The 22,751-nt window shown below is 35.5% G+C and overlaps 2 protein-coding genes across 2 annotated transcripts in view; one reads left to right on the top strand and one right to left on the bottom strand.

The window, feature by feature from the left end:
- LRRN3 (leucine rich repeat neuronal 3) overlaps nt 1-14,345 on the bottom strand; it is a 34,142-nt gene extending 19,797 nt beyond the window's left edge. Inside the window, exon 1 of the mRNA XM_030464689.1 lies at nt 14,233-14,345. The gene's annotated coding sequence lies outside the window, so the exon portion shown is untranslated. The remainder of the gene's footprint in view (nt 1-14,232) is intronic.
- IMMP2L (inner mitochondrial membrane peptidase subunit 2) overlaps nt 1-22,751 on the top strand; it is a 435,451-nt gene that overhangs the window by 197,272 nt on the left and 215,428 nt on the right. The gene's annotated exons all lie outside the window — the stretch shown is intronic.

Raw genomic sequence — 22,751 nt, forward strand, 5'->3', positions numbered from 1 at the left:
CCCAATTAAAATTACTTAAGGCCAGTAAAATGCAAAACAGTTGTTATTTTTATACAGATTTCTATTGTATGACTTTAGGTGCCTGTGCTTTCCCTGGAAAACTTGTCTAGGGGCTTTAACCATAGTGTGGTTAAAAAAAAAATTAAAAAAAATTCTTTCTCTCTGTTACTCTGTGTTGTATATTTCATACACATCTATTTTATCTATCTGTATATATTCAGAGAAGATAAACCACAAGCAGTATATTTAAAAATAAAGAAAACAATTTCTATACATATATTTATACTACTTAATAAGTATTTGTTTCTATTGAAATTTTACTTAGAGTATGTATATATGAGTTAATTCACATATGCAGAGCTAGCACTGATTTGAATTCTTCCATACAGATTGTACAGCATCTGACCTCTGTGCTGTCACCAGTGGCTTTTCCTATCTTCTGTACCAACCTATCTGCACCTAAACATAGTCAAATCATTATTAGTTCTCATTAAATTGAACGATTTCATGAACTCAAGTAAGCACTCTAAATATTCCCTGGTAGAAATTAAAGTTTATCTAGTGTTTGGACTCTACTTTAACTTGTTCAATAGAGATGTAGATTATAGATTGTTGATAGTTACATCCTTGGCAATTGTTCTGCATCTCACTGGAGAAAACTAGGCTGAATACATGCTTAACATGTTAAAAATTCCATTAAGCAAATGATTCTGAATAAATGTTTTGCCTCACAATACTGTGCAAAACAATTTTTCTCCAATTAATTTACAATTGATTACTCTATTGTGCCCAAAGGGAATGCCAAAAAAAAGTCTGCTTATATGTTCCCTGCTATTCTGTTTCTGTAGTTTGATTAAACTAAGCATCAAAAGAATAATTTATTTTATGTATAACTAAAGGTAAATTATTTTTAATTGTTAAAATCTAAACACTTAGCTCTGTGTGTGTGTGTGTTCTGGACTAGCATAGTATTACACCTTAAAAAATTTGACTTATTTTTAAATATCTGTAATAATTTTGTGAAGTATATGTGATTCCAGAGGGAAGCATGTGCTTGCAGCATTTACACTTCCCAATATGCATATATTGGGTATATGTGGTAAATATGAGATTAATTACTTTTAGTCACAGACATCTCACAGGGCTCCAGTAATATCTGAGGCACTTTTAATTTGAATTTTTCCCGAATTCTGAATACAGAATTAATCTCTAATAGTTTGCTCTTCCAATCCAAGACATCCTATGCTACTAGACCTGTCAAAACTTCTGACCTAATTGAGTTCTACAAGTGCTGCTGTTTTTCTTCTCAATCTAATACTCTAATTTGCAGTTTTAGCCAAATGCCACTCTTCCTAAGGTTTACAAAATCTCCATCTCTGATAACTGTAGAAAAAAATGTATCTGGGCTTCTTTTTTAATTCTATTGAGCTGTTCCTTAGCTTTTGTATTCTTTCCTAAAGTGCATGATGACATAGAAGAAATCAGCAGAGACAAGTAAAATAGTCAGAGCAGCTTTTAGTGGATAGAGCTTATGAAAATAGCTTGTGGAAAGAATATTTAAACATACAAGGCTATATAAATCCAAAGGCTTTTTAATTTTGATTATTCTGTTTCAAGTATAAATTTAGAAATATTTTTATTATGTGAATGGGCACAATCATGTATTTGGAATGAGGAATCAGGATTTAGCAGTCTTTTCCTCTGTGCTATCAAAAAACCTTTTTTCATATAAAACAGAAAATCAAACACTAGGAGATGGGAAAAAAGCTTAAAATTCCTAGCTTGACCTACAAACTATAAATTATGAGTCCTGGCTTGATTCCTGTGCTGGTTGCTTGGAGAAAATTCTGTTTCCAGGATCTGGACTGCAGATCTCAGGTGGACAGAGCCTTCTTTCAAGACTTGAAAATGCAAAAGAATGATAGATTTTTTTCCTTAAAGTGTGTTCCTTAATAGCTAACTTCAGTTAGCTCTCTTTTTAGCATGCTTGTTGCTTTGTACTACTGTTGCAAGGTATCTCTTCATAACCTATATAAGGCCTAAACTTTGAACAAATAATTCACTGTATTTGGAGAGGGAGGGCAGATAGTGAATGATTAACTGTGAAATGCTTTAATTCCTACTTTGATGTAAACCTTAACCTTTGATGGATTATGGGAATTGGAGATCTACCTTATGAATATGCTTTGTTAGATTATATCTCCTACATCATTAAAGACATTTTGAAAGTTTTACTTGTTTGGTATAGAATTCTACAGGAACTCTAATAAAAAGTGAAGGCTGAAAGCAACTGTCAGGTTGGACAGAGTATGTTTTTCTCCATACAACTCTGTCTGTTTTTAATTTACATATAAGGCAATAAAGAAAATGAGATTGCAGAAAGGTATAGGCAAAATATGTACAACTGCTCTTTCTTTAATGTGCCTTCTTAAAACTGTGAAAATACGTGTAGATGTTGTGACACTTAGTTCACAATTCTCTGTGGTGCTAAGAGATCCTAAAAAAAGTGCTCACTATTATTCTGTTATAGGCAGCTTTGTATCTCAGAAATAAACTGAGTAACATGTGGCAGTTGCTAGGGTAACGATTTTTTGCATTTTGCAGGAAAAGTCCAAGAATAAAACATATGTAAATTGGTAATGTGGAAAGCAGGATCATACAGTCTCATATTCTTAGTTTGTTTTTATGGTTTTTAGTCTATAGTATTTACATAACAATGAATTAGATCTGTTTCAGCTTTTACATTGAATGTTGCCATACACTTGTATTTTTCATGGCTGAGGAAATAATTTAAGCATTCAGCTGCTAAGCTTAAACTGTTTTTTTTTCTTTTCCTGTCGATATTTACTGTCACTAACATATAGCTGTGGTTGCTGCAACTGCTGATCATGTTCACTGGGTGTGATTATCAGGTCATGTAAGCAGAAACAAATTTGAAAGTCATCATGTGCACTTAAATATGGCTTCCTGTAGCTAGTCAAATTCCATTAAGCATCTGTCCTGAATATGAGTGTCTGCAGGCATTTAGAAATACAAGATTTCACTGTTCACACAGGAGTTCAATTTAGGACCTGAACGGGAGTTCTTTTGTAGGCAAACTTTTTTGTGCTTGTTTCAGAAAATGTTTGGTAATGACTTCTGCAAATTGTTGCATACTGACAAACATCCTTGTTATAAAAAGAAATAATTTTATAAGGTATCATTAACATTTTGATTTGAATTACATTTAAGTACTTAACTCCAGAGAATGGCAAAAAGCAGACTTTGACAGGCAAATGCAAATAGCATGGCTAAGCAATAGTCTATAATAGTCTATTGATAGTTTGGTTAAATGGTTGGTACTTCTAAAACTTCTTTTTACTTCATAATTTTCAGTTTAGACTATGCTTGTGTTGGAATATTGACTTGGAGTGTATAATATCCGTGATTAAAATCAGTGATATAATTTATGTTTTTCAAAAATATATTTCTTGAAAAGACATTATCAAGTTACAGCTTTCATTCAGAATAAAGAACAGACATTTTAATGAACAGAAACACTAATGTTTACAAATATGTAAAGGGAGAGAGCCAGAAGGATGGCGCCAAGCTCTTCTCAATTATGCCCAATGATAGGACAAGAGGTAATGGATATCAGCTTGAGAACAGCATGCTCCATAATTAGCACAAGGAAAAATTTTTTTACTGTGAGGGTGAGGGAACACTGGAACAAGCTGCCCAGGCAGGTTGTGGAGTCTCCTTCCCTAGCGGCATTCAAAACCCATCTGGATGCATCCCTAAGTGACCTCCTGTAGGTGACCCTGCTCTGGCAGGGGGGTTGGACTCAATGATCTTTTGAGGTCCCTTCCAACCCCTAACTTTCTGTGATTCTGTGAAATGCAAACTGCCTGCACAAGATGGTTTCCAATATGAGAAATACTTAAAAGCTTTCCAACCCTTCATCTAAACCTAGTACTAAGCAAATTGCATGACGATTTTAGGTACATTCAGAACTTGGAACTCTAAAGGTTCTTCTATGTTATTCACTAATAACATAGGAACAAGGGCTGGAATTTAGTGCTGCAGCTTATTTCTGTCTTGATTTACATTCCATGGCTTCAGTGAAGTCACATACAGTGTTACAGTATGGTTCTTGTTCCTCATCCTTTGCACACTGGTGTCTTTTCTCAAAGATTAGAACTAAAAATTAATTTAATCATCTATATAAGGTTACTTTAAATTTTAGGCCACTCTGACTGACTTTTTCATGTTTTAAGTTACTCTGGTGGAAGTAATTACTGAATGAATCTTGATATTGGAGATAACCATGAGAAACTCAACACAAAGAAAAGCTCCTGGCAAGATTCCTCAGCAGAATCACTCCTCATGAAATTTTTTGTGGGTTTATATCACGTAAAGAGTGAAACTGTTAAGTATATTCACTGCACAAAGTGTAGGACTTAATATAAAGTGGTAATTACACTAATTCTAATTTGCAATTGCTAGCTCTGTACTTTCAAGACTGTGTATAAAACTGTGGTATATTCAGTCCTAGATCTGTGGAATATACTGAACACCTGGCTGAGCAGAAATACACAGATTACAAATTAAGATGGTAATGTTTCAGGGAATTGTTCTTTTCCCCTGCTAGAAAATAGTTGTTTTCTGTTATCAGAATAAATACAGTGTGTTATTTAAAAAAAAAATGTAAACAAGATAGGAAGGCATTTAAACAATTTTCAGCATCCTGCTGGGATGTGGTCAAATTACTTTCCTCTTGGTAGGTAACAATAAAGCAAATATTGTCTCATAGCTAAGTGGAGTTTTACTTCCTTTATAGACGTTAGCAGACTATCAGAGTGCCTGCCTTAAAATTTTCAGCTCCTTACCACTGACTCAGAGAGCAAACTTAAACCATGTAGCAAGACAGAATGGAAAGCAGCTTTCATCTTTGATAACATTTTAATTGCTCTCATCCCTTGCGGTCATAATGAAACATTTCAGCACGCTCTGATGGGCACAGTGGTGCTCTATAGGTTGCTGCCTAAGACAATGATGGCAAAGAAGTGCCTCACCCTCCCTCCCCAGCTGAGAGGATCATAGTGGCATGGGACAGTCCAGGAAGTCTCTAGTCTAAACTCCTGCCCAAAGCAAATTCAGCTGTTATGTCAGACCAGTGGAAGGGGAATTTGAATTTTGGAGTTTCTTCCTTGTTGCTATGTAGGATTCATGAATCTTGTCCTTTGACCTTCCCATTTCACATAGATCATGGTTGATTTTGGTCCATGTGGATTTGATACTGTACTAATACCTAACTTAAATCCAGCCTCTTTCATCTTAAAACTGTTCTTCCCTTGTCCTCTCACTATCTTCCTTTATAAAATGTCCTTCCCCAGCTTTCCTGTAAGACCCTTCAGGTACTGGAAGGCTGCTAGATCTTCCAAGAGTCTTCTCTTCTCCAGGCTGAACAACCCCAACTCTCTCAGCCTGTCTCCATAGGCGAGATGCTCCAGCCCTCTGATCATCTTTGTGGGCCTCATCTGGACTTGCTTCAATAGCTTCATGTCCTTCTTATCTTGGAGACCCCAGAAGTCACCACAGTACTCGAGGTGGGCTCTCACAGGAGTGAAATAGAGGGGACAATTTCCTTTTATCAATTTGTCTTAATTTTTTTTAGTGTTTTTTATGTCTCTGTACTGTTATTGATATGACATGCCAACAGAAAACATTGTTTGAAGTACTGGTATATAGAACAAGTTTAAAACAAAGTAGACATAAGAGACTTAATCCGCATTCACTTGAGGTAAATGAAATGATTTTTAGTTTCTTCCTCTGAAATTTTGGTAGACCTGAGGGACTCTGAGAGCAGTGCTGAAGACTAATACTTGAAAACTAGAAAGTTTATGCAGTTTCCCACCCTTGAAAGAAGACAAAATGGTATTTTAGTTTGGAAGTTTAGTTTTAGAAATCCAACACCTGTGTTGTCATAGCTCCAAGAACACCAACTCCAAATGTGTGTGTCTCTATACTTTACTTCAGAGATGCTGATCAAAGGCCCCAAATGTACTTGGGAGTTTGGACAATGGATGTGTGATTTAACATTTCAGCAAGTAAATGTTTGAAATCCCATGTAATTTTGCTTCCCTGTTCTAGTTTTAGGGTTTTTTGTAAATGACAGCCACTGAAGGCAATATTAACATCCTTAAAAAAGGCACCTGGATCTAGGTTGCATTGAGAAGCCTCTGAAGGTAGTGGGAGTACTGGCAATCAGCAACTTTAAAATTTAAACTATACTAAAGGAAGTTCTTTTATGTAAGTACCTAAATATAATTTCTGTGTGTATATATGTATATATATATATATATATAATTTTATATATAATATATGTTGCAAGTTAATTGCCTTGTCTAAAGGCTAAAAAGTCAAAAAGCCAAATTTTTTTGTAAGTTCATCTTCTGAATATTTGGGACAACTAAGTTAAACTCCTATTCTACTAATGATGGAGATATATTTGATGTCCATGCTATTTGGACAAAACTATTTACTTTCCTCATTCATTTGTAAAGTAACCATACAAACACAAAAATGAATTTATTTTGGGGATGTTTTTTTGGTAGTTTTTTACTATGTAATTTGATTATGGCAACTTGTAAAATGTGCATAATCTTAGAGGTGATAATATGACAGTGTAAATATTGCTTTCCCTCACAGAAAAATGCTTACTACACAGAAGTGAAATTTAAATTGGAGGGAAAAGTTAGAGAGGACCATGTATTTCCATTTCTAGACATCATTTTAATGTCTATGAGTTACATTTCAAGATGAGTTACATATTAAATTACGAAGAGCTTTGCTTCTCTGCACCAAGACTGGTGATATGCTATTCACTGTTTCTGACTACTACTGTTTCCTCAGACAGACAAACCTGAATGCACAACAGATACCAAATATTTGGTATAATTCTGCTTAATTCAACATCATGTGACTAGAAGCTGAAAACTTTGTTTCCAGGGTGTCTTATAGTGTACCACTTGATAAACTACCTAGCCAAGTTTTCTAGGCATTATGGATTGTGATTTCAAGGTTTTTGTAACTTGTAGGTAGATTGCCTTTTACTGGAAATTTTTTTCAGAATTTTTTGGGTCTCCATCTAGATGTTTTAGATAATGAGGCTGTTATTTCTGTCTTTTACTTTACTGCATGAGTGGAATGAAGCAATATGATAAATGTTGGACTTTTAGATAGAAAATGATGAAAACACCAAAAGCAAAGAGAAAAAGCATTTACGAATCCCTTCTGCATCTGTTGACATCAATGGGAATTTTGCCACTTGCCACAAATGGAAGATGGCAATTTGGAGGACCATCTGTGAAAGGTTTCTGGGTTGTTCCATCCAGTATGGAAATTTTAATGGTAATAGTTTCATTTGTTTGTGTTTAGCAGATAGTTCTCTTATAATTACTTTTAACACAGGACTCCATTGAAACAGTGTTAATGGGAAAGCAGAAACAAACACAGACAAAAATCAAGAATGAATAAAAGATAACTATTCCAGGTGGGGATCCCACAATGGTTTTGACCTAGCTTGGTTAAAATTACTCCCTACACTAATATCTGAAAGGATTGCTTCCTATCACTGAATGTAGGGTTTGTATAATGTGTGTCCCAATGTGCAAATTGCTCTTGGGTCTCTGGAAGTGAAAAATGTTGGACTATTTCTGTGTACTTTCACAGATTCACTAGCTGTTCTTCCCACCCAGGAAAGATAGAATTCAGGTGCTCAGCTGCTTCTCTTGGAAAACAGAGCACTTTTCATTATTTTTGGGTTTTTTTTTGGGTTTTTTTGAGTTTGGAGTCTAACCCTGGAGTAATATGCTGAATATCCCTTTCGTCTCTTATTGGACAATAAAAATTAAATGACTGAAAATGTGTTTATCTGACGCAATATTGATGACTGGATAATCTATATCAAAGCAGCATTCAGAAGAATATTTTACCTGAATTATGCATGCTGGGTAAAATTGCTATTCAGAGAACATTTCTAGCTTTACAGATCATTATATTTGCAATTACCTCATTTTGTCTTCTCTCACTTCATAAGGATACCTCTATAAATTGGTATAATGGTCATTAATCATGCCATTTCTCTCAAGTACTAGAGAGTTTTAGCCTTCTATTTGGGGTTATCAGCAAGTAACTGGCCAAACAAATTAAAATTAAGTAAGTAGTGAAATTACTGTATTCTGGAAGTGTCATGAAATAGGAATATTTTCTGTACAGTCTCAGCTGTCTTATTTCAAAGTTAGCATGGTGCATCTTGTGTAAAACAATATATATATATATTTTTGAAAAGGTATATACAATTACTATATATAAGATAAACTTGCAGTGTTATGCTTGGAGGATAATCTTAACTCTGAGTTATAAACTGATGTTAAATGAGAGTTTTGCTGTTAATGTCCATCAATCTGCAGTGGTAATGAAGCACTGTTTGACTGGAACTGTAATTTATTTTTCATACCAAAAGGCTTTTTTTATATGTTTAGAATTTGATAATAGAAAATACTGTACTTTATAAGCTGGTTGGATTGTTTCTGAAACATACTTTCTCAGTGAGGAGGGTGGAAGAATTTTTAAAGCACTGCTTGATTTCCACATGGGACGCATGAAAAAGACAAGTTTGGAGTTCTGCAGGGGGTTTGGAGCTGTTGTTGCACAGGCAAGAAATTTTTCTGGAAGGCTTAGCCCCCTCTTGAGTCTTTGCTGGTCCTGGCTTTCCAGCCTCTCTGCTCCTTCTGTGGCCTGCATTATAGAGCCAGCTGATATGAGGAATTCAGCAGGTAATTCCAAACTTTGGTGGAAACACCGTGAATTAGCTCACTGTTAAGTGTCATCTGCAAAAATTGCTGATGCTTGGTATGACCTCTAGAGAAAGCTTCGTTCCAGAGGGGAGAGGAGGTTCAGGGACTTGCAAGAACTTGGCAACAGGAGTGAGCTTGGGGTGAGGAAATGAATGTCTCTAGTCCCTCAATTTACAGCTACCAAGACGCTTGATAACATCTTTGTGAAAAGTCTCTGTTTCTGCATAAAAATTATTCCTGTCAAGTGAACAATATTATTAGGACTTTTGGTACAGAATAAATCACGTAAATATAACATTTATATAGCTCTGTTTTCAGCAAAGCTGTGCCACTATTGTAAAGCAGGAGACATTTACTTTTAGCCTTATTCAGAGTACGAGTTAAACATTTGCACCTAAGTGTCTCCCAAGTCAGGGGTGGATTTTTTTTGTACTGTCTCAAATAAGGATGACTTTTTGTTTTTGCACCATAGTGACAATGCTAACCAACCTGATTACCAGCCCTGTTTTCCTCTAACCATTCAAGACCACACTAGAAGAGCTCTAGTAATATCTGGCCATCACACTGCTTTGTAAAGACTATTAGAACAGTCACCTTCTCTCATCCAGGAAGGTGGCTATTCTGCACTGATTTTAAAAATGTCTCAGTACATAACTTAGTTACTCCTTGGGTGTTCTATCACCTAATGCTTATTTTGGCTCATTATTCTGTAATTTATTTAACAGGCAATTTCTGAAATTGTCTAATCCCTAGACAGAGAATTGTGTAAACATTTTTTTTTTCATACAGCTAAACTTAGTATTTTTTACCTTTCTTATACCAAATGATTTAGACACTACAGTATTTTCTGGCAGAGAAGTTGTTATTTGCATGACAGGAACCCTCTAGTAAAATACTCTTGGGGTAATACTAATAATCAGTAGGTATTTTGAAAAAATGTTCCCTGTAGCGTTTTATTCAGCTTTGCAATATTTACCTCTAAATACAGATGCTTATGCAGGAGAGGAAACTGATAAATGATTTCTTTTGTGCCAGTGTTGTCAAAAATCATTTCCCAATTTGACTGAGATTGTGGGATTTGAGAGCAAAAAAGAGGCAAACGTTCTATTCTTCCCTAATTCAGAGGTCAGTAGAGTTAAGCTACCATTAAATTTGGGGCAGATATGTTAATGATTTCCAGAAATACAGCAGTGGAATGGAAATAATGGGAATACAGAGATCTTATTTCTTATTTCCTTTGAATTAGATTGTTACTGCTTCTAGCCAGTTAGAGCAAACAGGCAAGCTGATAAGAGAGTGAGTTTTACTGAGATAAATCTTCTGTGAAGAAGTATTATGAAATGAAGGCTAGTTGTTTCAGAGATACTCTCTATACATTCATGTTTATTAAGTTAAATTTTCCTTTAATTTTAATTTCTTTTCATTACTTTGTGCTTTTCAGTAAACTAGGTATGAGAGCGTATCTGTAGCTTGTGCTTCCAGGAAGCTTGTAAAATAAAGCTACAAAATAATAAGATAGAAGTAAATTTGTGTGATAAATATAATCCTATTTATCAAATTACATTTCTTTTGCTTCATAAGACCACAACATGTCTTCATAATACTGAGACAAGACGATGTGAATGTCTTGACTTTTAATTTTTTTTAAAAATATCCTTGCTGTTCTTTCTATTATGGTTGATTTATCATATAGCACCATCTTCCATGTATAAAAAAAAAACTTGAATCCTGTCAGGAGATTGTAATTGGCTCAAGTAAAATCATAGAAGCAGTTTGAATTTCACAATGCTTTCTTACCACTTAGCACACAAAGAACCCAAAGTGGAATAATCTGATTGACATCCATATTGGATATTTCTCTGACACAGATGAGCATAACTTCATGTGCTGTTCTAATAAAACATGATTGGTTCAGGTCAGCTGAGGATATAAATTTATTGTGGAAACATTGATGATGCAATTTATAAATTTTGTATATAATCCTGAAGATTATGCTGTTTGCTAAATAACATTATTGTCATCAAAGATATTAAGAAAAGTTCTTTATAAATGACAATGTAATTTTTCAATAATGGCATTGAACAGGTTTTGGGCTAATAAGTTGACTAAGTAAAAGGCACAATAGTTAATTTTTACAGTTACATTACCATTGTAGTGAGAAATATTGTTTTTTCCCTTAATACTGTGTTTAATGACCATTCTAACAACATCTGTCACACTGTTTCTTCTCAAATTTTACTGGCATTTTCCTTTCAGAAAAGTAAAGGATTTTTAATGATTATTGTAATGTTATAATGAGAATTAATATTCTTATTGAAGTAGCATGAGGGCTTGAAGATTTACTCTGTTAAAAAAAAAAATAATTGAGATTTATCAGCTGTCCAATTCATGGTCTTCAGAGAACTGTTCCTTGAGCACCATATATGAAATTAGGTTTTCATTGTCATTTTTTGCTAGTTGATTTTAAGTAGAGTTTGTGGCATTTAAAGTGGAAGGGTTTACTGGTATAGTTTCTGGCAATGTCTCTCTCAAGAGTTTTCTTTTCCTACAACTTTTAATAGTCCTATTTGAAGAAGGGTTATATGACTTTACTAAAACATTGATATAGCAGAACTCACCAAACCCTTAAAATCAAAAGCTTTATTTTGTTTCTCTGTGGTGACTATTCTTTTAGAAGTAAAATAGAGCTTGTCTTCAAACATGTTTTCTGCTGCTTATCTTCTTCTTTTGCTTTAGATGCTCTAAAGTTTGGCTACTGAACACCAGCCATCTAAAGTCAGAGTGGTTGTCACCAAGTAGGAAAACTTTTGGTTGTTGTTTTTTTTTTTTTGTTTTTTTTTTAATCGTTATTGATATCATAGAGTTTAGGTGTAAGAGTCAAAGAAAGTAATTCCAATACTGCTAAATGGTTTGCTCTCACTTGCAAACACTCAATTTTGTCCTCTAGTGCCAAGGACCAAGTCATAAGCGATTTGCAGGTCATGAATATTTTCAGAAGCTTCTCATTCTTGATCAGTTAACAGAGACTATACATGGTATTTTTGATCTGCATTTCAGGTAGCAATGTTGCCTAGTTGACATGGTCTAATTCTGGTGCAAAAAAGGAATACTCACCTATTTCCGGGTACTCAAAGAGGCTTCTTGTGATGTCATGCTCAGACCTACCACCCTCACAGGCGGTGCTTTGGGTTGCCATAACAACATCAGCCAGTCATTGTCTGACACTACAACATCATTGCAGGAGCTTTAAGAGAGTATTAACCAAAATAGAGTCACCATACCTTCTGAGTGGTTTGCTGGCTAAGAATGTCTGTAGTGTGTACTCAGACCATGCATCTAGAGCATATTCTGTCTAGACGTGCTTGGAAGGACCACATTTTTCTGAAACACTTTGATATATCCATATAACCATTTAAGTATCACATTAGAGTATATGTGGCAAAATCCTGTTATGTATTAATGTAAAGGTACTCATATTAACTTATTTTTGTACTGAAAATGAGCAAGGCTAATGATTCAGAAAAGCTGAGCATGTGCCATGGTATATAATAGAGAAAGTTTCATCTGAGTAGTCCTTTGCATATAACATGAAGCGATCAGAATCAGGCTTTCTCCCCTTATTGTGCAGCACATTCTGTAAAAATCCAAAACAGTTGCTAGAAATTCTTGTTTAACAACTAAAATGCATGTTCAGTGTGGATGAAAACAGGTTATTTTCTTAATCAAAGACGAGACTGTGGATCACATAATAAAATAACCAGCTTGCTTTAACCAGATTTCATAGACCATCTGAAATAGAGGAAGCAAGCTTGCCAATAGCAGGAGCTAATGCTTCAATACCTTTCATTTTGTACTCTGAAAAGGAAACCTCTTCTTAAGCTCATTCATTTTCCAGAGGGAATATTGAATGCTGTGGCATATTGTCAGAGCTGCTTTATTGTCACCATTTACAAAGGTCACCTGAATTAATTAACTTCTTACCATACATATTGTTAAGCTACCCGTTTCCTGACATTTATGGAAAGGTGGCAGGCTTGCAGCCATTGGCTATCTGTTGATGGTTGTTTCACAATGTTTGTCTCTCAAAACACAGTAACTCTACAATTACAAGCAAATAATTGCATTGCTGCAAAGGAACAGATTCTTTAGGTGCACAGGAGTGAGGGGGTGGGGGGAGAAAAAGGGGTAGGAGAAACAGACTGAATGCTGAACTGGTTTTAATACAGACATAGTATTCTAAAAAGAAAACAAAAACATGCAGGAAGATGTAGGTTGTATTTTTTCATTTTGAAACATGCATTAGATAGCTAACCTCTCATGGTGTAGAGTAAAATCTCTGTCTTTCACTGATGCATGAATCACAGGTACATGCTGATGGACTTTACTGAATGTGTTTCCATCTGAAGGGATACTGAGGTACTCTTATACTGCATGAAAGAAATTACAGGTGCACACTCACAGACACAGCAGGCAACAGCAGTGCTAGCATGGGATTTTATAGAGATTAAATTGGTTAAATAGAAAAATCACTGTTCTTTTTCTAGCCCCCTGCATTTACTGCCCCTTCATCCTTCTGTGTTGTCTTCTGTTCCTGAACAGCAGTGCTGGGCAGAAACTCTAAGTAGACATGTGAAAACAAAGACATGGAAAGCAAAACCAAACAGTTCCGAGCCTTTCTATACTAAAACAGGCAAAGCTTTTATAGTGATGGATTTGAGCAGTCTCCTTACATGCAAATATACTTTAGAGGCACCCTGCTGCGATCCTGTTAATTACCAGAGAAGATTAGAACTCTTCTGCTTAGCACGATCATTTTTACCTAATGCATCCTTCCCAGCTGCATCAGTAATCAGACATTCACCCTGTCCCTCCTGACTGGAAAGAGGATGTTTTTAAGCGAAGTCATTTGCCACAGTCCTTAAGATGTAGCCTGGCAGAAATTCAATAACTGTTTGTGATATGCTCATTCAGCCTTGCTGCTCGGTGGTTTTTAGGTCCTGACATAAACAGCATTTCCCTTAAGCCTAGCACTGGAGAGAAGAGAAGAGGCTGTCCTGTGTCTTGTTTTATTGGTTTCAAAACACAGAGCAACTGTGTAATTTGATTTTGCATCAGAAACATCAGGGGAAACGTTCTCCCTTTATAATTTCTTATCCTTTGATGTTCTTCCAAGCTAGCAAACGCACAAATCTAATACTCTTGCAAGCATATTTAGAGTATCCCCTGGCACAAAAAAAGCTGCACAAAACCTGCATTTGCATTCCTGTTTTAACACCAGAAAGTAAAACGTGAAAATATGCTAGTAAAATAACTTCACACAATAAAGAGGGGGGAAAGAGTTTACATGTTAAGATGAAAGCCAGGATAAAACTGAAAATAAAGAGTAACTTACCCTATAATAAGAGTAGTGTCAGAGCTGGAGGAGTTCTCGCATCTCGGTGATTTTGATCCCTTAGTTCAGGTAGCCACATACTTGTGTTAAAGCCAGAGCCTGAAGAGATGTGTAGATGTGTATGAGTGCATGCGAGTTGGTGTGCGTGCGTGTGTCTAATGGTCTATAATACAAAGATGTATCTATTGATATCCTACAACACGAGAGACTCTCTGTGCTGCCAGCTGAGATCCCTGACGTTTGCCAGAGCGCTGTTGCTGCCTGGCTGGCGGAGGCTCGGAATCCAGTGGAGAGAGAGGAGGCGGGGGGAGAGAGGGAGAGATGCTCGCCTAGCTCTTAATTCTCCTTGTTTCCATGGTGGTTAGAGGTGCATCTTTCACTCGCTCGACTGTCACACTGACATGGTGCTGCTTGCTCAGTGGTCATTAATAACTGAGCCCCTTGCATTCCCCGGAGAGGAGCCAAGGCTCCGGCCAGCCCCGATGCCGTGCAGGACGCGGAGCTGCGCTGGCCTGGTTGGCCGTGGGAAGCTGTCTGTTACGTGACAGTGCTGCTGCGGGTAGGGATGCACGGAACCAGAGATCTCTTCCCATTTGTGGGAGTTACAGGGCATGCTATGTGTTTGTACAGAACAGCTCAGGAGGTTTAAATCTCTCTCCCTTTTTTTTTTTTTTTTTCCTTTTTTCTTTTCTATGTAAGGATGCTATCTCTGTTCAGAACAAGTGATCAGAGATCACTGAAGTTCTGCAAAGGCTACTGTGGCTCAGAGGATACTGCATGTTGAAACCATTCAGGAAAAATGCACCTCATCCCAGGTTTTGGCTGTTGCTTTTGTTTTGTTCTGGTTTTGTTTTTTCTAAAGAAAGTAGAGGATTTTTTCATACTCCTCATTTTCCAGATTTTATAAATATTAAATTTTATTGCATATGTTCGTCAGGAGAAAGCAAAACCAGCAAAACTTCTTTCTGAGAAATAAAAATTCAGAACAAGCTGAGGAAGGGGTTGGTTAAATAAATTCAGTTTCTTTCAATCCCTTTCTGCTTGGCTCTCTCTTTTATGGCCATCTGATTATATAAACAAAAGGCTGCACAGGTTTTTCCTTCCCTTGCTTCTTCATTTCTTTTTTCTTTCTTTTTGCCATACTCTGTTGAAGAATTATGTTTTTCCTGTTTATTCTGTGTCTGTGAACAAAGGCCATACAAACTATGAAGGTTTTGAAAACTGAAAAATAATTCTTGATTTTTTTAAAAAAATTTTTTTTTAGCAATTTAAGGGAAGTACACACTGAAATATGTCATCCCTTCTCCTGGATACATAAAACAGTAAATGAAATAGATGAGATGTTAGGAAAACTTGCTGTTTTTCATTTTTTAATCATGCATATCGTTTTATATAAGGGAAATTACTTTGTCCTAGAGGATGAAAACCAGCTAAATGCAGACCTGGTTATCAACAGGTCTAAAGAAAGAAAATGCTGGGTATCTTGCATGAGTTCAGTACTGCAGCCCTGACTGGGGCAGGCCACCCTCTAGTGGATTAAAGTAAACTGTGGTTCTGCTCTCAGTCTTCTGCTTTGTTTGAAGAAAGGCTCTCAGTCGTGCCTGATAAGAGAATGAAAATTTTCTGAAGATTAACAAACAATGTAAATTAATGTACTTTTTGCAACAGCAATAAAGCCAGAATTCTATTACAAAAGGTTACCATTTTATGAATACTGTAGATCGTTTCGATTCACTTGGAGTCTGTGACTGTGAACTGTATTATTTTTGTTTTTATTCTATAAGAAAATAATTTTATGCCTCATAAAATAACTTATTATGTAAAAGTGAACTGAAGTAATATCAGCTTCTTGAACAAATTTCAGTTTCTTTTAATCGGTTAGGACAAATTTTGCAAAACCCACTGGTACTTACAATGTTATGGCTGTAATAAAGTATTTTTCCCCTTCTTCCTCAACTTTTTGAAAACTGCATATAAAATAAGTATAGGGAGCAACATTTTCAGTTTTTAAAAGATGTCTTCTGTTCATACACCGGAGTAGAACTTCCTCATACTTGAAATAATGGCATTTATGTGTCAGACTGCAAATACATGAAATAGTTTAGGGTGGGGGGAAGGCTAACTGGCCCTTCCATTTTCTCCCATTCTGTTATTATGGGAATTAATTTTTTTTTTCCCCTAATATCAGTAGAAGAGGTATAACAAAGACAGCTGGGGCCAACCCATCTTTGGTTACCTTTCAGGTCTTCTGTCCTGGAGTTGTGACAAAGAACATCTCAGGCCAGAAAGATTTTCAGCACAAGACAGATATGGAGCTGTTATAGCGAGTCCAGAGGGGGGCCAGAAAAAAGATCAGGGGGCTTGAGCATCTTTACTATGGAGAAAGGCTGAGAGAACTGGTGGTGTTGAGCCTAGCAAAGCAAAGGCTACAGGGAAACCTTTGCAGCCTTTCAATACTTAAAGGGGGGGACTATAAAAAAGATGAGGACAAAATTTTTAGCAAGGCCTGCACTAATAGGACAAGTGGATAGTTTTAAACTGGAATATTTTCCAGATTTAGACTAAATATTAGGAAGAATTTTTTTACAGTGAGGGCATTGAAGTCTCATCCCTGCAAACATTCAAGATCATATTGGTGAGTCTCTGAGCAACCTGATCTACTTGAAGATGACCCTGCTCACTGCAGGGTGTTGGACTAAATGATCAGTAAAGATCCCTTCCAACTTGGACCATTCCATGATTCTGTGTCACATTGCCTTTCTGTAACCTTCAGAACTCATTGATAACACCTTCTGAGGTGGTTTTTGGAGCCTCTGATAGTACTTAATGTTCACCGGCATGAGCTGAATATACAAACCACTGTAAACTTCCCAAAGTGAAGAGAGTTCCCTATGAGACTTCCCTGCTGCGCATCATAATGGTCCACGTCTGATGGGAAAGTGCTCAGGATGTGTTAAGGCCACACAATCAATAGCCAGAAAAATAAAACTTATGCGATGCTGGCCCCCACAGGAAAAATAGAAATCCTTCCTGATCCCAGCCATCTGGTTAGTCCCACCTGTTCCAAACAAGAGATGCAAACCTGTGCTACAGGGATGGAACAGTGGGTGGAGTAAGAAGAGAATATCAAAAAGTTTGGGAAAAAAAAAAAAGGAAAATATTCTATTAAAGCCAATTAAATCTCTTTCTTTAGTCTCAACAGAGGAGAAACAGAGGATCTGGGGAAAAGGAAATAGGAAGGGACCATTGCCCTACATTAAACCTCTCTTGAATTTTGCCCCTGACCTCATGTACTCATGAGTTAACATGGGAATCAAGCAAAAACATTTTCCATTATTTGACGTATGAAATAAAGATTATCAAAGTGCTTCATTTTGCTTGATTGGTATGGACTGTATAATTAGAGGGCTAAATAATTAAATCAGGTAGAGTATACCTGCAGAAAGAAACTGAGTTCTTGTGATAGACTATATATGCAATTAAAGTACCTCCTTGATAGGCATACATTTACATATTAGTTTAAATACTATTATATCATAATAAAATTCTGTTTAATAAAAATGTGAACTAATTGTATTTTAAATTTAGCTCATGCTAAAGAATAATGTTTTTTTCAGACTATAAGCAGGACAAAAATATCTTTTATAACCAATACAATTATGATGATTAATGTTCATTAAATTATTTTCCTGCTGATTTCACTGTGACACTTTGTGCTTTTAAAATAGGAATGTAATCTTTTTCACCAGAATTATATATACAGCTTACTAGGTTACAGGGTAGGAAAAAATATCTGAAATGGATAGAGAGATGATGAAAGTAAAGTAGGCTAGCTCCAGGTATTTTTTTTGCATACATTTTATCTGATTATGAGTACACATGAAAATTAAGTAATTATTTGTTGGTAATGGACAAGAAATAAAACACAGTGGCTCTGTGCCTTCATTTTTCTCAAAATTGAAAGTGAACTTCAAATCTTTTTCCTTTTTTCATTACATAGAAAGGCAGAACATCCTTGGGCTTTAATATCCTGTAGGCTCACTGTGGTTCAGGTAGTTAATGGTGGACATTTTTAGGCTAAGAGGACACAGCTCTGGTTAGAAAGCAGCACGTATAGTCAAAACCTGAAATGAATACCATGTTCTTTCAGTAAGAAAAGTACAGTAAGAAAACCATGAGTATTTGATGTAATTCTGAGATGACACACTTTACATCAGAAATTGGCAATTTAAAAATTCTTTCTGAATGCCTATTCCTACAGATTATGCCAATTTGTGAAAGAAAAGTCACTTTTTATATAACTTGTATATTGTTTGTGACTACATGTGCTGTATCTTGGTTTCTGAGGAATCATAACTACAAGAAAGAGGGCTGACTGGTGTCTCCTTGCACTTTCTTTTTGTAGCCCTTAAAATAAAAAAAAAAAAAAAAAAAAGGACTGGTGTTTGGCAGATTAATTCTCACCAGTTCTGCAAAGCATAACCTTAATGTTTCTTTTGTGTCAGGTGTGGAGAGGCATTCTTTTCTGACTGAAGTTGCAGAATTTCTCAGGTTCAAGGAAATCCTTCTTGTGGCTTCATAACTTATTAATTGACTTTTTAACTATAGGCAGTTGTTAATGAGTGTTTTGACTGGAAGAGAGAAAATGTGCCACAGTTTTGTGTAGTCTGTTTCTGCCAGCATTTTCAGTGCAATGTCTTCAGCCTGACACTCTCATGCCCATTTTTAAATACTATGGCAGCTAACTATTGACATTTTCCTAAGGTTTATACTTCCATATAACAAGGAGTAACTTATTAAAATACATCCCTCTGAAATGGAGTAATTTTTTATATGATAACCAAAAGCAACATTTCTAGATCTTTGTCTTTTTTTTTTATTTGAAGATGAAAGGCTTGTTGCCAGCAATGAGCTCAAGTTCTTTAATACAGTTGTACTTCATTTAACCTGCTACCAATTTTCTTTTGTCAGATCTCAGAGCTGAGAGTTGATTTCAATAGGATAATGATAAAGCAGATGGCAACAAACTCAGGCTTCAAACTTGTGAAGAATTTCACATAAGAAAAAGTTCACATCTACACAAAGTCACAAAGTACCAGTAACTTCATTAAAAGCTATGTAGCTAGTAGGTGATATATGACTTAGTGAAATCAGAAACTGATTAGTAAAAGGTATAGTGCAGTATAGTACAGATACATTCAATCATGTACGATGGGGATTCATGAAAATAGTGGTGATTAGCTGATGATTATCTTGGTGATGAAGGGGCTTTTGCATATTCTAGAAAATTCACCTTTTCACATTGCAGTTGTGTTCTACAATACAGAAAGGTGAGATCCCAGGCAAGAGCTATCATTTCTTTCCTCATTATAGGTCTCTGAGCTATAGTCAACCTTATTCAGGAATGGCCTGAGATCTGAAAAGTCTTAATATATTTTGTATCTATTTGGTCTAAGTCAGAGTGATATCAGAGTTGTTCTAATTTTCATCTCTGGCTGTACTTTAATAGGCAAAAATCTCTGGCATACCAGCACCTGCTGAAGGCTGGAAGTGAGTCACACATAGCAACCACAACCTCCCTGTGCCACGTGGGGAGAAGAGCAGCCAGAGAATCCTAATGTGCAGCTGGATTAGATAGACGATATACAGGATCTGTAAAGAGACTTTACAGCTTCAGTGTATTTATTCCATTTTAAAACTCAGCTCAATATTTTTCTTTCTTACTTACGGTGACATCTGTTTTTGTAACCTATGTTGATTGGATGCAAATAATATTATAAAATAAAGATGGGATCTTTGAGATACTGAATGGCAGATCTTTAAGACTGAGTTGCCCCTGTTGATTTCATAACTTTTTTCCTTGTTGCTAATGGGACGTAGCAACATAAGATATATCTTTTAGTGTCATGGCTTTTTGAGGAAAAAAATGGTGACAGCAATAATTTGAATATAGGGCCTAGAATTTTCATTCTGATTGTGACTTGTAGTTGCTAGAGGTGGTGGTGCATATTGAACTTTCTGTCCTTAAAGAGCATTTTCTTCATTTTTCTCTCATACTTGTCTTTTTTTCCTGTGGAGAATTAACTACTTTTTGTCTGAAATGGGTTTACCTTTTTTCTGTCAACACTGTGTGGTGTGACAAATAGTACATGATCAGTGAGAGGGAACCTCTTTCTCTCACTAATAATTTTTTAAAATTTAGATACTTTGCCTGATGTCACTTTAATTTCGAACCACTTATGATGAAACTGAACAAACACTGATTTAGTTACATTTTATTGTGGTTTAATATAAATGGCTGGACAACAACAGCAATTATAGGCTATTTGCCTTTTCCTAACTTTGAACAAGAGCTATACTGATGATTTAAAAATCTGAGGGTCAGTAAGCTAAATATTAAAACTAGAATGTAATTTTGCTTTTAGCTACTTTTTCTGAGACTAAGAGAAGCGTTGTAGCAGTTTTTCTGTGTTGTCAATAACATTCTCAAACTATGGTCATAGGTAATTTTTATGAAGTTATCTTGGTGGTGACGAGAAACAGCACAGATACGTGCAGTATGTGTTCAGAATATGGTTACCTAATGATAGTCTAAGTCAATTACTTTACACTGTTGAAGTGTAATGGGTAACAAAATGAAATTCTTAGTAGTTTAGTTACAAAATTTCATTTTTTTCACCTTGCATATCTAAAAAATTAATTAAAAGGTCATTGGAACATACAGCATCCTTACTGATTAAAAAAACAATTTAATTAGGAATGCAGTAAACGTTTCCCCTCTCTGTAATTTGGCTGCCAAAACCTGTGGGTGAACATTAGGTATTTTTCTTTAATGTGAAGTTGTCTTTACGTTAATAAGTTGGGGGTAGATAGAATCACGTACATAATGACTTAGTGGAGGAGGAGCTGTTTCAGAAGCTTTCACATAGTTCCCATTACTAAGGAAACCACTTATTTTGTCTGTGCATGTTTTGAATAGATCTCTCATTTGAAGTCTAGTGCTCAGACACTGAGGATTGGATTACAGCACTAAGAAAAAGGCAAAGAAAACAAAAGAGGTGTAAACCCACTCCATCTTTAAGGAATACAGTCTGAGAGTATTGTAGTATATGCTTAAATATACACATCTGTTTACATTTGAGGGATATATATATAGATATATGCAATTTGATTGTTTTGTTCCTATTAAAAGGAAAATGAAAGTGTTAGTAACTAAAACCGGGAAAGCAGATACTGTTTTTTTCTTGTATTTTGCACGATTCTATTGTAAGGACACTTGAGAAATCTGGTGTACCATTTAGGTAGTATCAAATAAGAGTTCTGATTTTAATTTGCTAAAATGAAATGTGATATTAGATCACAGTAGAAAGAAGTGATAATGGCTGAAACCAGTCTAGGAGGTCGGCAATGCTCCTTTGGTTGACCAAACCTTTGCATTGAAAGTGAGTCTGTGTTGGCAAAATTCCTCATGTTTAAGGCATAACTGCTATTACACACCCAAACATATTTTCATTATATTGAGGCTAGCAGATTTTGCCCACATGAACCACACATGTATTCTTGTTGATCAAACACAGTTATTGAATTAAACAAATCTCTACTAGCAATTGTGTATGCTCACCTGATGTGCTCAGAAATAAAAGGATGCCTCAGTACTGCCAGATGAATCTGGTTTGTTGAGATATGGTTTTCAAGCATATGTACTGAACTAACTTGAAAATAATCCAAACGATTCTTTCAATATCAGAATTGTTCACAAATAAACTGAGATTGTCAGAGAGATGTAGAAATTAAACAGATTATGAGAGAGCTCTAAGGGAATTTCGTATGTGGCAAATACGCATTCTTATTCAGCATGCCTAATATATGAATTAGTTTATTGGGTTTTTTTTTTGTCAAACAGGATAGGAAACCAAAGACAAAGATTTACAAGCCTCATAATTCCATCAAGTCACATGATAACAAAAAACTACTAAGAAAAATTAGTTTTATGTAAAAATAGAAATACACTATATATTATGTGTGTGTTAATGCTAATTTATTTTGAAATGAAGAGCCTTAAGTTGTCAGCAGTTTATATCTGATATGTATAATGACTCATTATTTTTAATATATTGCATAGTTCATGGGCCATTTTGAGTGACAAGAGATTAGTTTGAAAGCTAATATGCTTCAAAGGGATTTATGTGTGTGTTTGTGTGCACAATTAATGAGCAACCAGTCCCGTATATGTTTTCTCCTTTAACTCCTTGACTGTTAAATGAGAGGGAGAGTGACAGCTGTTATAAAGCTGGCATGTCCTTGGCTTGACTTAGCTGAATACTTCTGGGTGAGTAAATTAAATATCTTCAGATTACATAGAGATATCAGAGGTGGTTTGTCTCATATAAGAAATGACAATTTTTAATATTCTGAAGTAATTGTATTGTTTCAATACTGTGCTAGTTATGCTTTCTTTCTACTATATTATTGCAAGGATTCACAAGCCTCAAGGTACACTAAAAGTGTTGCTATTCATT

This window comes from Calypte anna, chromosome 1 (assembly GCF_003957555.1).
Source record: "Calypte anna isolate BGI_N300 chromosome 1, bCalAnn1_v1.p, whole genome shotgun sequence".
Classification (NCBI taxonomy): domain Eukaryota; kingdom Metazoa; phylum Chordata; class Aves; order Apodiformes; family Trochilidae; genus Calypte; species Calypte anna.